At 36.5% G+C, this 14502-nt stretch overlaps 2 long non-coding RNA genes across 2 annotated transcripts in view; both read left to right on the top strand.

Annotated features, from left to right (window-relative positions):
• Nucleotides 1–243: 243 nt before the first annotated feature.
• Nucleotides 244–14502, top strand: part of LOC119575812 — a 36297-nt gene continuing 22038 nt past the window's right edge. The window contains exons 1-2 of the long non-coding RNA XR_005229005.1: nucleotides 244–263; nucleotides 1152–1219. This is a non-coding gene — a long non-coding RNA (uncharacterized LOC119575812). The remainder of the gene's footprint in view (nucleotides 264–1151; nucleotides 1220–14502) is intronic.
• Nucleotides 2402–3474, top strand: LOC119575813. The gene is made up of 3 exons (XR_005229006.1): nucleotides 2402–2432; nucleotides 2772–2871; nucleotides 3343–3474. It is a non-coding gene; the product is annotated as an uncharacterized LOC119575813 (long non-coding RNA).

Here is a 14502-nt window from a genome sequence, read left to right as displayed (position 1 = left end):
ACAACAGCAATAATGATAATAAGTAAAAAGCAATGGCAGTAATGATACTAATGATACTAGTAGAAAAAATAACTATGATAACAATAAAGAGCCACAGAGCTGCGGCAAACAGTGCGTAAGTCAAATGAATAATAGATATACATAAGGCGGGACAAGGATAACAGATATATACAGGAGCTCACCTGAAAGGCAACTCTAGACGGAGGAGCAATATATAAGGACGGTGGATTCGTGTGTCCCGAAGAAACTCACCTGAACCTCACGTAAATAAGGGAAACCCGTTGGGGTTTGCACTGTCTAAGCAGCACTTTGAAGGTGGGAGCCAGGTTGTTATTGAGCAAAAGTTTAAGATATTATGGATGAATTTAAATTTAAATCCATACTATATTTCGTTAAAACAGCATGTGATATATTATATATATATATATATATATATATGTGTGTGTGTTTTGTGTGTGTGTGTGTGTGTGTGTTTTGTGTGTGTGTGTGCGTGGTGTGTGCAAATGTATATATGGGGTGTACATAAAGAGGGATCCTAACGTAATTTTCCTTCCTTCCAAAAATACAAAATAAAATAACTTTTGTATATGCTTAGCCATTTTTAAAAAGAAACGCATCTATGCATTATAACCGGGCAATGTGTGTGCATATTATACTAATGAAATGGAAATCACAACAAATGATCATATTGGCAGAAACTCATCTCAATTAAAAGCTTCGATGAGACCATGTTAATATGAAATTACGATAATTATGTTAAAAAACTAAAAATTTAAAAACGCTTATTTTTCATAAACAGTATTTATTTTGGGGCCCCAGAGGGAATAAGGAATTTCGAAAAGCGCTACCAAACACACATATATGTATATACCTATATATGAAAAAAAGTCTACATGTACATATATGTATACATATATATGAAAAATTATATGTATATATATGTACCCTATGTATGAAAAATGTGTATATGAAAGTATATATATGTATGCAGGTATATATACATATATATATGTAATATATATATTTTTATATATATATTATATATATATATATATATATATATATATTTATATAATATTTACATGTATGTATGTATTATGCTATATTTATGCTCAACATACATGCAATTTACATTTTCTTTACATTTTCAGGATGATACGCGGTGTTATTCTCGTCGCGGCGTGTCTGGCGGCGGTGGCTGCTCTGCCCATTGAACTAAGTAAGTAAAGTTTTTGAATGGCTATTACTGAACTACTACTATCATCATTATCATCTTGACCATTATCACTGCTATCGCCTCAGTTATGTTGATAGTATATTACAAATTGAACAACAACAGTAACAAACCCTCATTAAGACAATGGGGATTTTTTATAATCATAATAATAGTAATAATGATAATAAAAACAATAAAAATAATTAACGATTATAATGATCGAAGATTATCATAACGATAATGGGAATGATGAAAATAATGATAATGATTTACGTTAATAATAATAATAATAATGACAATCATAGTTTATATCATTAGTAATGTCAGAATAACGACATTAATGAGATCATTAATAATTTATAATTATGATGGTAATTATGATTATCATATTGATAACAATATCATCATGATCACTTATGTTAAATGCAAAATAAGGCTCAGGACTTTATTTGTATGCAGTTTGAGTTTTTTTATTTCCTCTTTGAACCGAATAATCATTTGTTTATCCGGCAAGGGTGTTTAAAAGCATCTTCAGGAATAATTTAGCTTTCTTTAATATATATATATATATATATATATTTTATATTATATTTTAATATATGTATGTATGTACACACACACACCACAACACACCCCATATATACCTATATATATATATATACATATTTATATATATATATATATATATATATATATATATATATATATTATATATATATATAAATATAAGTATGTACACACACAAAATATATATGTCAATCAATAGATTCTAGAATACTTTCCCTGCAAGTGATTTTTTCATTTTAAAAGTGCCTTGCTACCGTGTTTTTTAACCTCTGATATTAAAAAAAACAAAAGAAAAAAGAAAGAAAGAAAAAAGAAAAACTACAAACATACATCAAAAATTACCTTGACCGTTCATTTTTTTCTCCGACAAATAGTTTCATTATTCGTCATATTACCCTTATTCCATTTTCTTTGTTCTTCCCATCTCTTGTTACTTTGTTACTCGACCCACCAACTATATTTTCCTAGATCTTGAATTATTCAGGAATCCTATTCTTTGTTTTGAAGGATATATGTCTTTCAGATGAGACCAGAATGGCGTATGTAATGGATAACATAAACAGCCATTTGGAAAGAGATAGCGGAAAATTCACCCGGGATATCAACCTCCACCTCCACGGGCGGCCACCAGGAACAAAACCACGATAAGGTCGGCTTGCTACAGTGAGATCGTTGTGTGTGTGCGCGAGCGCGTGTTTATTTGCGTGTTTGTGTATGCGTGTTTTACAGCCATCTATGTATGTGTAGTGCTCATATATGTGTATTATGCACGCTGCGCGGGTGTATGTGTATAGGTATGGGGTATGTATATTTATGATTGGAGAAAATTTTTTAAATGGGGATAAATAACTTTCTTTCCTCCTCTCCCTTGTTCTCTCTCTCCCCCACCTCTGTTCTCTCGTTTATAAACGTCTTCCATCTATCTCTCCTAGCTACCCCAAACCCCATTTTCTATATTCAACAAAGTGGTAACAATGTAATGTTGTAGATCGTAAAGGAGGTAGAAATGCTCCTCCATGAGCACGAAACGCACCATCTTCACCATCAGCACCAAGGACACGAGGATCACCATAACGAGGATTGCTACAGTAAGTATATGTTAGTAAACCTGCTTATGCACACACAAACAAATTATATGTATATATATATTTGTTATATTATCAGTACATATGTATATATATTCATATATATACAATATACACACATAAACACACATTTATATGTATATAAATATATATATGCACCCCCTACATATATGTGTATATATACACATATGCATATATATATGTATATACATTATATGTATATAAATGTATATAAAACACATTATATGTACGTATGTATACATACATTATATATAAATATGTGTATGTATGTATATATAAATTTATCCCTATGAGTATATTATTTGTATGTGAACCATTTTATCCATTTAATCAATTATCACTGTATTTTTGTATCTAACATATGCACACAGTGCAACCTATAAGAAATGAAAAAAAACAGTAGATTTCCGTAAAAAAATATACAGAAATGAAAGAACTTGTGGATTTTGGGAGACACTTAGAAGACACTCACGGACACGGGCATGAGGACGACCATCACGACGACCATCTCCATCACAAGCATCACGATCACCATGAGCACCATCACCATGACCACCACGATGACCACGACCACCATGAAGCCACCACCATGAGGCGATCATCACGACGACCACAGCCCTGAGGAGCACCATGAGGACGACCACCACGACGATCACCACACGAAAAGCACCATAAGGACAATCACCACGACGACCACCAACACCCAAGAGCACCATTAGGACGACCATCCACGACGACCATCAGCATGAAGAGCACCATGAGGACGACCCATCACGACGAAACCCTCAGCATGAGGAGCACCATGAGGACGACCACCACGACGACCACCAGCACGAAGAGCACCATGAGGACGACTACCACGACGAGCACCAGCACGAAAACACCATGGGGGGACGACCACCACGAAGACCACCAGCATGAAAAGCATCATCACGACCACCACCCAAACCATCACGACCACCACCAACATGAAGAGCACCATGAGGACGACCATCACGACGACCCCCAACACGAAGAACACCATGAAACGACCCCATGACGACCACCAGCACGAAGAACACCATGAGGACGACCTACCACGACGACCACCAGCATGAGGAGCACCATGAGGACGACCATCACGACGACCACCACACGAAAAGCACCATGATGACGACCACCACGACGACCACCAGCACGAAAAGCACCATGATGACGACCACCACGACGACCACCAGCAAAAAGAACGACCACGATTCTCACGGTCTGCAAAGAAAAAATGTAAGTGCGAAGAGAGATTAGTGAGAGAGGATGTGATTTTTAGTTCTCATTCTCTGTGTTTACATGGAGGGGAAGAAACAAATTTTTTCTGCCTGTGTAAATGGTGTTATACTACTTTTGTCCTCGAAAAAGAATAGAGGAATAATTAGTATGATTTTATGTATCCGTGTTATAGATACATATCATAACAGTGTCACACTCAGATGTTTTTTATCACCGGTCGTTTTGTAAGTATTTCGTAGAACAAAAGGTAACGGTTTCCTGCTTCAAAATGGCTTTTTACTTTTCCCAAAGTTGATTTTATTGTACTGACATTCTACTAATATGGATTAAAGAAGGGGTGTTTAAGGGTTTTAACATCCACTGACGGCGAGGGATTTGAACGCAGGTCAGCAAGATTGCTGGACGAGAACGCTACCACTGCGCCATACAGCACACGATATCTCTTAAAGCAAATATAAAAACAGGTAAAACAAACTGCAACATTAAAAAAGAAGAAGAAGAAAAAAATTGGAACATCTCAAAAAAAAAAAAAAAAAAAACGGCTCAAAGCAAACAGAATGCAACATCTTATCACTCCCAACAAAAATAACAAGTGAAAACCAAAAACATTCAAACAGAAAAGGTAATTGAGCAGTGATTTTCCCAACCGAGCCATTCCAGTCAGCGCTTTTAAGACGAGCTCCATTACACTAAAATGTCTGATCGAAAGAGAATTAAAAGCTCACTGGCTTCATCTGGAAGGCAGTAATTGCAAGCGTAATTAAAGGAGATTATAAGGTCTGATAAGGATAGCGATTACGGGTGATTTCCATTTTTTTTGTTTTTATTACTGTTTTGTGTTGTGCGGGAATGGATTCGGAGATGGGTTGTGATGGTGTGCGAATATGTTTATGGTGTGGAGTTCATTTACCCTAAAGACACCGTGAATGTGTATACATAAATATGTTGGTAAATCAAAGGACAGGTAACGTTCCCCTATCCTGTGCATTCTACATAGGCGTGGAATTGCACGTAACCACAAGCATTGCCTTATGAATACTGTAAACATCGACGGGTATGTATACACACACATAAGCTGGCACAAAATATGCACACAACTGTATTCGTCAAAGAAATCCTTCATGAAGGAGGAAAAAAATGGCTTGGCAAAAACCCAAACGGCCTTATTCATAACATAGAATAAAACCAGCAATGTTTGACACCAAAAGATCAAAACCACAATAATGAAAAACAATAATGATGGGAACTAGCGGAACGAAGGGGCTATTCACAAAAAGAGGTACCCCTTCTTTCACCTTCTCTATTATCAGCCTCCCCTCCCCCTTTTTGTTTTTTCCTCTCCCTTCCCTTTCCGTCTCCTGCTCTACCACCCCCTTTTTTAAATCCAAAATTTCCTTAAATTAATTAGAAAATAATGATAATCCCAAATGGAAGGGTAGTGTAATATAACGATGATGATGAAAATAATAATAATAGTACTAAGGGTAACAGTATGATAAAAATAATGATACAAAATGATATAAAAATGAAAAATAATAAGATGCAGATAATATATGTAATGCAGATATAATGAAAATTAATTTAGGATATAAAAAGATAAAATTTATAAAATATAAATAGAATAAAAAATAATAATAATAATATAATTTTAAATAAAAAAATTTGAAATAAAAATAGAAATGTTAATGATAAATAATAAAAAAATTATATGTTTTGTTAAATGATTAAATAATTAGGGTGAAAATGATATAAAATAAAAAAAATAATTAAAAATAAAATAATAATAAAACAAAATAAAATAATAAAAAATAACAAAATAACAAAAAAAAATGTTAAAAAAATTTTAAATTTACACTGGTCAACAGAAAAAAAAATCGTCAATATTTTTTTTTAAACTGATTTTAGAAAAATTTTGATCGCGAATCCAAAAAAAAATTTGTTTTTTGCTAAATCAGGTCAAATTGTGTTCTACCCCCAAAATATTGTTTTTTAGGGTTTGTTCATACTAAGGGTATTAGCTTTTTTCGTGGGGGTTTTTCGATATAATTTTCAATTTGCCCCGCCTTTTTTTGTAACAGACATTTTTTCCCTTTTATCAGATAATGATATGGATTCGCCCAGGTCTTGGAAAAAAGGCAGATGTTTCTGCACATCTGGGGCAAATGCACCGTTGTTCCAAACCAAAAAACGAGTCACAAGTTTCGTAAACGTGCTTACATGCTTTTTTTGGCAAAAACGGGTGATCGGGACAAAGCTTGGGCGCCTCACATGGTCGCAAGAAATGCACCGAGTATCTACGTCGCTGGCCCCATGGAAAAAAGGGAGGGGGCTGAAGTTGGAATTCCTATTTTTTGGAGAGGGGGGGGCCGAAGAAACCATGTCTGCTGTTACTTCTGCGCTATTAAATTTGACTGGATAAACAGAAAGAACCAGAGCAGCCTAAAGTATCCTGATTTTGAATCAGCACGTAGTCCTGTACCTCACTGTGTGAAGTTCCATACCTGCACAGCAAACTTCGTGGTAAGGACGAAAAATTTCTCCAGTTTTAAAGACAATAAAGAAGCAGTTCCCTAGTGATGATGCCGATGACGCCCGCATTTTTCCCCAGAAGGACTAATGTCTTTCGTGACCCAATTTCCAAAGCCCCATCCCCGAATTTTTGGCATCAAGACTGAAAGAAAAAAAATATTTCACAGTACTCGCATCACTTTCTACCGCAACAGACATAAAGAATACCTTCGTTTTTTCCTGAAGAAAAAGCTTGGTGTACGTACAATTTTTTCACAGCTTCTGCAAAATCTTGGATTGCCACAGTACCAACCTGTAGAAGGGAAAACCTTTTACTGACAAGCAAGAGATCGCGAAACCCCGTTTGGTGCACAACGGCACCATTTTCCCTCTACACCGCTGGCTCCTCGACTCCTGAAGGAAAATAGAAGGGGTGAAGTATCTGCTGGAGAAAATCGTTATTTCGCATGAGTGGATGATCTGTGTTGACCTGAAGAGGTGAACTTTTTGTTGGGACAGCACCGGGTTTTTCCCCAAAGCCCCCGTGTTTTGTGCATGGGGTAGTAGGGCCCGGCCAGCATTACACAAAAAAAGGGAGTGTTCTCTGCGGGGGGAAATTGGAGCCTAGCAGATCAAAGAACGTCATAAAACGCCCCTCTGGGGGACAGAGACGGGTATTTCCCCCCGACATTAAGTTTGGCTTGATGAAGCAGTTCCCCAAAGCTCTGGACAAGGATGTGGCTCCTCCTCACCTTGCCATGTTTTTTCCAGGAGGACCATGGAGAAATTGAAAGCGGGCATCTTTGCGGCCTCAACACGTCAGCTCATCAGAGATCCAGGTTTAAAAAACTAAATGAATAAAATCGAAGGGAAGGTGGAAGCTTTGCAACCAAGGCCACCCTACGGGGAACTCGTCACCAAAATGCTGACTGCCTTAAAAAACCGGGGATGCAACTGAGCATAAAATACTATTATTCTCAAAATGGATCGGTTTTTCCTGAAATCTGGGATCAGTGGCGACAGCGGGGGGGAGAGATTTCAAGTTAAAGGAGATGGAACCAGGTATCGGGGACGGTGGGATGCATCAGATGGCCGTTACTGTTGGATTTGAAGAGACATCCCTGCCGCTGCACATTCGAGAGCCCAAAGAAACGGAAGGTGTCAGCACTGAATGATCAATGTGACCAAAATCTGTTTTATGCTCTGTCTTTATTAGTTCCTGTCTACTGATAAATTGATAAATTCTGATCGATTTTCACTTGATCAGTAGATATTGTAATAGTTCCAATGAAAGAAATTTTTGATGTCAATAAGTTACCGATCAAGTTGCAACATTCGAAAATTACAAATTCGGTGAAAAAACAAAAAAAAAAAAAAAAAAAAAAAAAAAAAAAATTCGGATGTATAAGACAAAAATAAAAAAAAAAACCCCGCTCTAATGTTTTTCCCTTCGAAAAAAAAAACGTTTTTTCCCCTATTTTCATTTTGAAAAATTGACCTGATGGGGGAAAAATGGATGGCTTTTTTGGGGATTCACGACAGATTTTCCAAATCAGTTAAAAAAACAAAAAACCCAAAAAAAATACTTTTTTGTAACCTTCTAATAATGTAATAACATCAACGACAATAATATATGATGATAATAATAATAATAATGATAAAAATAATGATAAGAAAAAAAAATGAAAATGGAATAATGATCATGATATAATGATGATACTAAAAATAGTAATGATGATACAAATATTAATGTTGAAAATGATAATAGCAATAAAAAAGATAATATTAGAAAAATTAAAAAGAGCATCATCAACATCAATATTAACAACAACAATAATGATAATAAGTAAAAAGGCAATGGCAGTAATGATACAAATATACTATAGAAAAAAAAATTATGATAACAATAAAAGCAAAGGGCTGCGGCAAACGGTGCGTAAGTAAAATGAAAATAAAATTAACATAAACTGTACAAAATCGCTATACGGAGCTCACCTGATGGCAACATCTACGGAGGGGAAATATAAAAGGACGGGGGATTTCGGTGTCACCGAAGAAACTCACCCTAACCTCACATAATAGGAACCGGGGGGGTTTTTACTGTCTAAGCACACTTTGAAGGGGGAGCCAGGTTGTTATGGCAAAAGTTTAAGATATTATGGATGAAAACTTTAAATCCTACATATTTCGTTAAAACGCATGTATATATATATAATATAATATTATATATATTTTTTAAAATTATATATATATTATTGTGTTTTGGGTGTGTGTGTGTGTTGTGTGTGGGTGGGGTGCAAATGTATTAGGGGCTGTACAAAAGAGGGATCCTAACGAAATTTTTCCCTTTTCCCTTCCCAAAAAATAAAATAACTATATGCTTAGCCATTACTTTAAATCGAACGCATCTACCATTATAACGGGGAAAATGTGTGTGCAATTATACTAATGAAATGGAATCCAAAAATAATGATCATTTGGCAGAAACTCTCTCAATTAACAGTTTCGATGAGCCATTTTTAATATAAAATTCGAAAATTATGAAAAAAAAATAAACATTAAAAACGCTTTTTTGCTAAAACAGTTTTTTATTTGGGCCCTGGAGTAAAAAGGAATTTGAATAAGCGTACCAAACACAACATTTTTGTATAATATAAAAAAGTCTACTGTACTAATATACACATATATGAAAAAATAATGTATATTTTGTCATATATACTACAGTGATATAAATGTATATATTGTTGCATTTTTTATATAATATGTGTAATATATATATATATATATATATATAATATATGTTTTATTAAAATTTTTTTTACATGTATTTATGTATTATGGCTAATGTATGCTCACAATCCTGAAATTTTACTTTTATTTTTACTTTTTTCAGGATGATCGCGTGTTATTCTCGTCCGGCGTGTCTGGCGGCGGGGGCTGCTCTCCCCATTGAACAAGTAAAAATTTTTTTTAATGGCTATTACGAACTACTACTATCTTATCATCTTGCCTTACACGCTATCGCCTAAAATTTATGAATATTATTAAAAATTAAACAAAAACAGTAACAACCATCATTAAGCCAATGGGGATTTTGTTTATAATCATATAATAGAAATAAGAAAAAATAACAATAATAATAACTAAGATTAAAATGATGTCGAAGTTATCAAACGATAAGGGAAGGGGAAAAAATCTAATGAGATAATGATTACGTTAATAATATAATAAAATGACAATCATAATTATAAACATTAATAAGTCAGAATAACGATTTAGAGATATTAATTTGGATAATGAGAGGAAATTTAGATTACATTTTGAAAACAATTATCATGGGTTACACTTTGTTAAATGCAAAAAAAGGGGCTCGGGGATTTATTTGTATGCATTTGAGTTTTTTTATTTCCTTTGAACCGAATATTCATTTTTACCCGGGGAGGATGATAAACGCATCTTCAGGAACTTTTTTAGTTTGTTTTTAATATATATATATATATATATATATATTATATATATATATATATTATGTTGTACACACATATTTTAAAGTATGTACACACACACAAAATATTATGCCATCATAAATCTGAAATTTTATCTGAAGTGTTTTTTCTTTTTAAAAGTGCCTTGCTCCCGGGGTTTTCTTAACCTCTGATATCAAAAGAAACAAAAAGAAAGAAAAAAAAGAAAAGAAAAGAAAAGAAAAAACTACGAAATACATCAAAATTCCCCTTGACCTTTCATTTTTTTCTCCCAATATTTCATTATTCGTCATATTCCCCTTATTCCATTTTCTTTTTCTTCCCATCTTTTTGTTATTTGGTTATCGCCCACCAACATTTTTTCCCTAGATCTAAATTATTCAGTAAATCCTATTCTGTTTTTTTAAAGGTATGATGTCTTTCAGATAGAACAAATGGCGATGTAATGGATAAATGACGGCCATTTGGGAGGAGATACGGAGATTCGCCAGGATTAAACCTCCCTCCAGGGCGGCACCGGAACAAAACCACGAAAAAGGTGGGTTTTGCTACGTAAAGTCGAGGGGGTTTGTGCGCGAGCGCGTGTTTTTTTTTGCGGTTTGTGTATGTTTGCGTTTTTTATACCCAAAAAATGTATGTGTATGTGCTCATTATGTGAAATGTATGCACGCTCGCGGATGTATTGTATGGGTAGTGTTGTATATTATTGGATAAAATCTTTTATGGCGGAAAAAAATAACTTTCCTATCCCCCTCCCTTTGTTCTCTCTCTCCTCCCTCTGTTCTCTTTTTTCAAATGTCTTCCTTCCATCTCTCCTCGTATCCCAGACCCTTTTCTATATCAAAAAGTGGTAACAATGTAATGTTGTAGATCGAAAGGAGGTAGAAATGCTCCCCCAGAGCACGAAACGCACCATTTTCCCATCACCCCAAGGACAGAGGATCACCAAACGGGGATGCTACAGTAAGTATTGTTGGAAAACCTGTTTGCACACACAAAAAACATATATTTTATAATTACGTATATATGTTATATATTCATATATATATATACTATTAACATAAACAACATTAGTGTATATATACAAAACATATATATTTATATCTTTATATGTTTTTAAAATGTATTATACAATTATATGTACGTATGTATTCATCATTAATATAAATATGGTATGTAGTATATAAAATTTATACTATTGTATATATATTTTTGTGTGATACCATTTTACCCATTTATCAATTATCACGTATTTTGTTCAACATATGCACCAGTGCAACCTTAATAATGAAACAAAACAGAGTTTCCGTAAAAAATAACAGAGATAAAGAACTTGGGGGAATTTTGAACACTTAGAAGCCCTCAGGGACACGGGCATGGGACGACCATCAGAGACCATTCCATCAAACACACGCCACCAGAGCCCATCACCATGACCACCACGATGACCACGACACATGGCGACCCCCCATGAGGGAACCTCATGACCCCCAGACGCCACCATGAGACCGTCACATGCGACCACTTTAAGACAATCACCATGACCACGATGACCACGACCACTGAACCTCACCTGACCCGCCCAACATGTCCCCGACCACATAAAGAAACCCCCCCTGAGGACGACCATCAGCATGGGGGCACCATGAGGACGACCACCAGACGATCACCACACGAAGAGCACCATAAGGACGATCACCACGACGACCCAAACGAAGGCCCTGAGGACGCCCTCAGACGACCATCACTGAGGAGCACCATGAGGGACCCCACACACAATCCATGAGTGCACCATGGGGACGACCACCACGGGACCACCCACAAAGAGCACCATAGGACACACCACGAGACCACCAATGAGGACCCATGAGGACGACCACCAACCGAGAAACCACCAGCATGAGGACACCATGAGGACACCCCCACGAGACCACCAGCATGGGGGAGCCCATGGGGATGACCACACGACGACCCCCAGCACGAAAAGCACCATGAGAACCCCCCAGACGAGCCCCACACAAAAAAGCACCATGGGACACCACCAGCGACCATCAGCATGAAAGCATCTCATGCCCACCCCCATCATCCCACCCCACGAACCACCAGCATAAAGAGTCATCACCCCACCATACCATGACGACCACCAGCATGAAAGCACCAAGACACCATCACACACCCCCAACACGAAGAGCCCCCAAAGGACACCTCACAACGACCATCACGGGGAACCAGAGGACGATCATCACGACGACCATCAGCAGAGGAAACCATGAGACACCATCACAAAACCACCACACGAAAAACAAACCATGAGACACCACCCGACGACCACCAGCACGAAGAACCCATGGGGCGACTACACACGACCACCAGCATAAGCCCCATAAAGACGCCCCCACGACGACCCCCAGCATGAAGAGCACCAGAGGATGACCACCACGACGACCAAAAAACACCAAAAAAGCCCCATGAGGAGACCCCCACGACGACCCCCACACGAAAAGCACCATGAAAACGCCCACCACGCGACCACCAGCACGAAAAGCACCATAAAGGCGACCACCACCACGACCATCAGCATGAAGAGCATCATCACGACCAAACCACCACGACCACCCCCAAAAGAAGACGACCACGATTCTCAGGTCTGAAAACAAAAAAAAGAAAGTGCAAGAGGAATTAGTGAGAGAGGATGTGATTTTTTTTCCATTCTCTGTGTTTACATGGGGGAAATAAAAAATTTCTTTCTGCCTGTGTAAATGTGTTATACTACTTTGTCCTCAAAAATAAATAGGGGAATAATTAGTATGTTTTTATGTATCCGTGTTATAGATACTTCATACAGGTCACACTCAGATGTTTTTTATCCCCGGGTCATTTTTAAGTATTTCAGAAAAAAAGGTGGGTTTTCCTGCTTCAAAATGGTTTTTTATTTTTTCCCAAAAGTTGATTTTATTGAAATGACACTCACTAATATGGTTAAAAAGGGGTTTAAGGGTTAACACCACTACGGCGGGGGATTTGAACGCAGGTCACAAGTTTGCTGGACGAAAAACGCTACCACTGCGCCATACGCAAAGATATCTTTTAAAAAAGCAAATTAAAAACGGTAAAAAAAATGCAACTTAAAAAAGAAAAGAAAAAAAAAATTTGGGAAATCTCAAAAAAAAAAAAAAAAAAAAAAAAAAAAAAAAAGGCCAAGAAAAACAGAATGCACATCTTATCACCCCAAAACAAAACTAACAAGTAAAACCCAAAATACTTCAAACAAAAAAGGAAATTGAGCAGTGTTTTTCCCAACCGAGCCATTCCCCTGCCTTTTAAAAGACGACTCCATTACACTAAAATGTCTGATCAAAAGAAAATTAACAGCTACTGGCTTCATCTGGAAGGCAGTAATTGAAAGCCTTTTAAAGTTTATAAGGTCTGATAATGTAGCGATTAGGGGTGTTTCCTTTTTTTTTTTGTTTTTTATTACTGTTTTGTGTCGTGGGGGGATGGATTGGGAGATGGGTTGTGATGGGTGCGAATATTTTATGGTGGGGATTTCTTTTACCCAAAGACACCGGGATGTGTATATCGACGATATATAAAAAATACATAAATATATTGGAAAATCAAGGAAAGGGAAAACGTTCCCTACCCTGTCCATTCACATGGGCGTGGAATTGCACGAAATCCAAGCATTCCCTTATGAATACGAAAAACATCGACGGGAAAGTATACAACATAAAGGGGCACAAAATATGCACACAACTGTATTGTCAAAAATCCTTCAGTGAAGGAGAGAAAAAAAAAGTGGATTTGGACAAAAACCCCAACATAGAAAAAAATTAGAACTCAAATGATAATCATATGGTGATAAAAAAGAATAACACCAACAATGATAATGAACCGAAAGCCCAAATAACCAAATAATAAAAACAAAATGATAGGAACTAGGGGAACGAAGGGCCTTTCACAAAAAAAGAGGTACTCCTTTCACCATTTCTATTATCATCCCCTCTCCCTTTTATTTTTCCTCTCACTCTACCTTTCCGTCCCCTGCTCTACCACCTCCTTTTAAATCCAAATTTTCCCTTAAATTTAAATTCCCCCCTTTCCCCTTTTTAAATCCGTATATCTCCCCCCTCCCATTCCCTCCCTTCCCCCTTAAACTCCCCCTCTTCTTTTAACCCCAAAACCTCTCTCATGATGATAATAATAGCAATAGTAATAATAAGATACTACTACTACTACTACTATACTAATAAAATAAAAAAATAACCCCCTTTTTCTCTGAGGCCCTTTCCCTTTCCCCCCATCCCCTTTCCTCTTTAAGCCCCCCTTTCTCCCCCTCCCTCTCCTTCTTCCCTTT

This window comes from Penaeus monodon, chromosome 8, assembly GCF_015228065.2.
Source record: "Penaeus monodon isolate SGIC_2016 chromosome 8, NSTDA_Pmon_1, whole genome shotgun sequence".
Taxonomy (NCBI): domain Eukaryota; kingdom Metazoa; phylum Arthropoda; class Malacostraca; order Decapoda; family Penaeidae; genus Penaeus; species Penaeus monodon.
The sequence above is the reverse complement of the archived record's forward strand: the minus strand, read 5'-3'. Positions and strand labels throughout refer to the sequence as shown.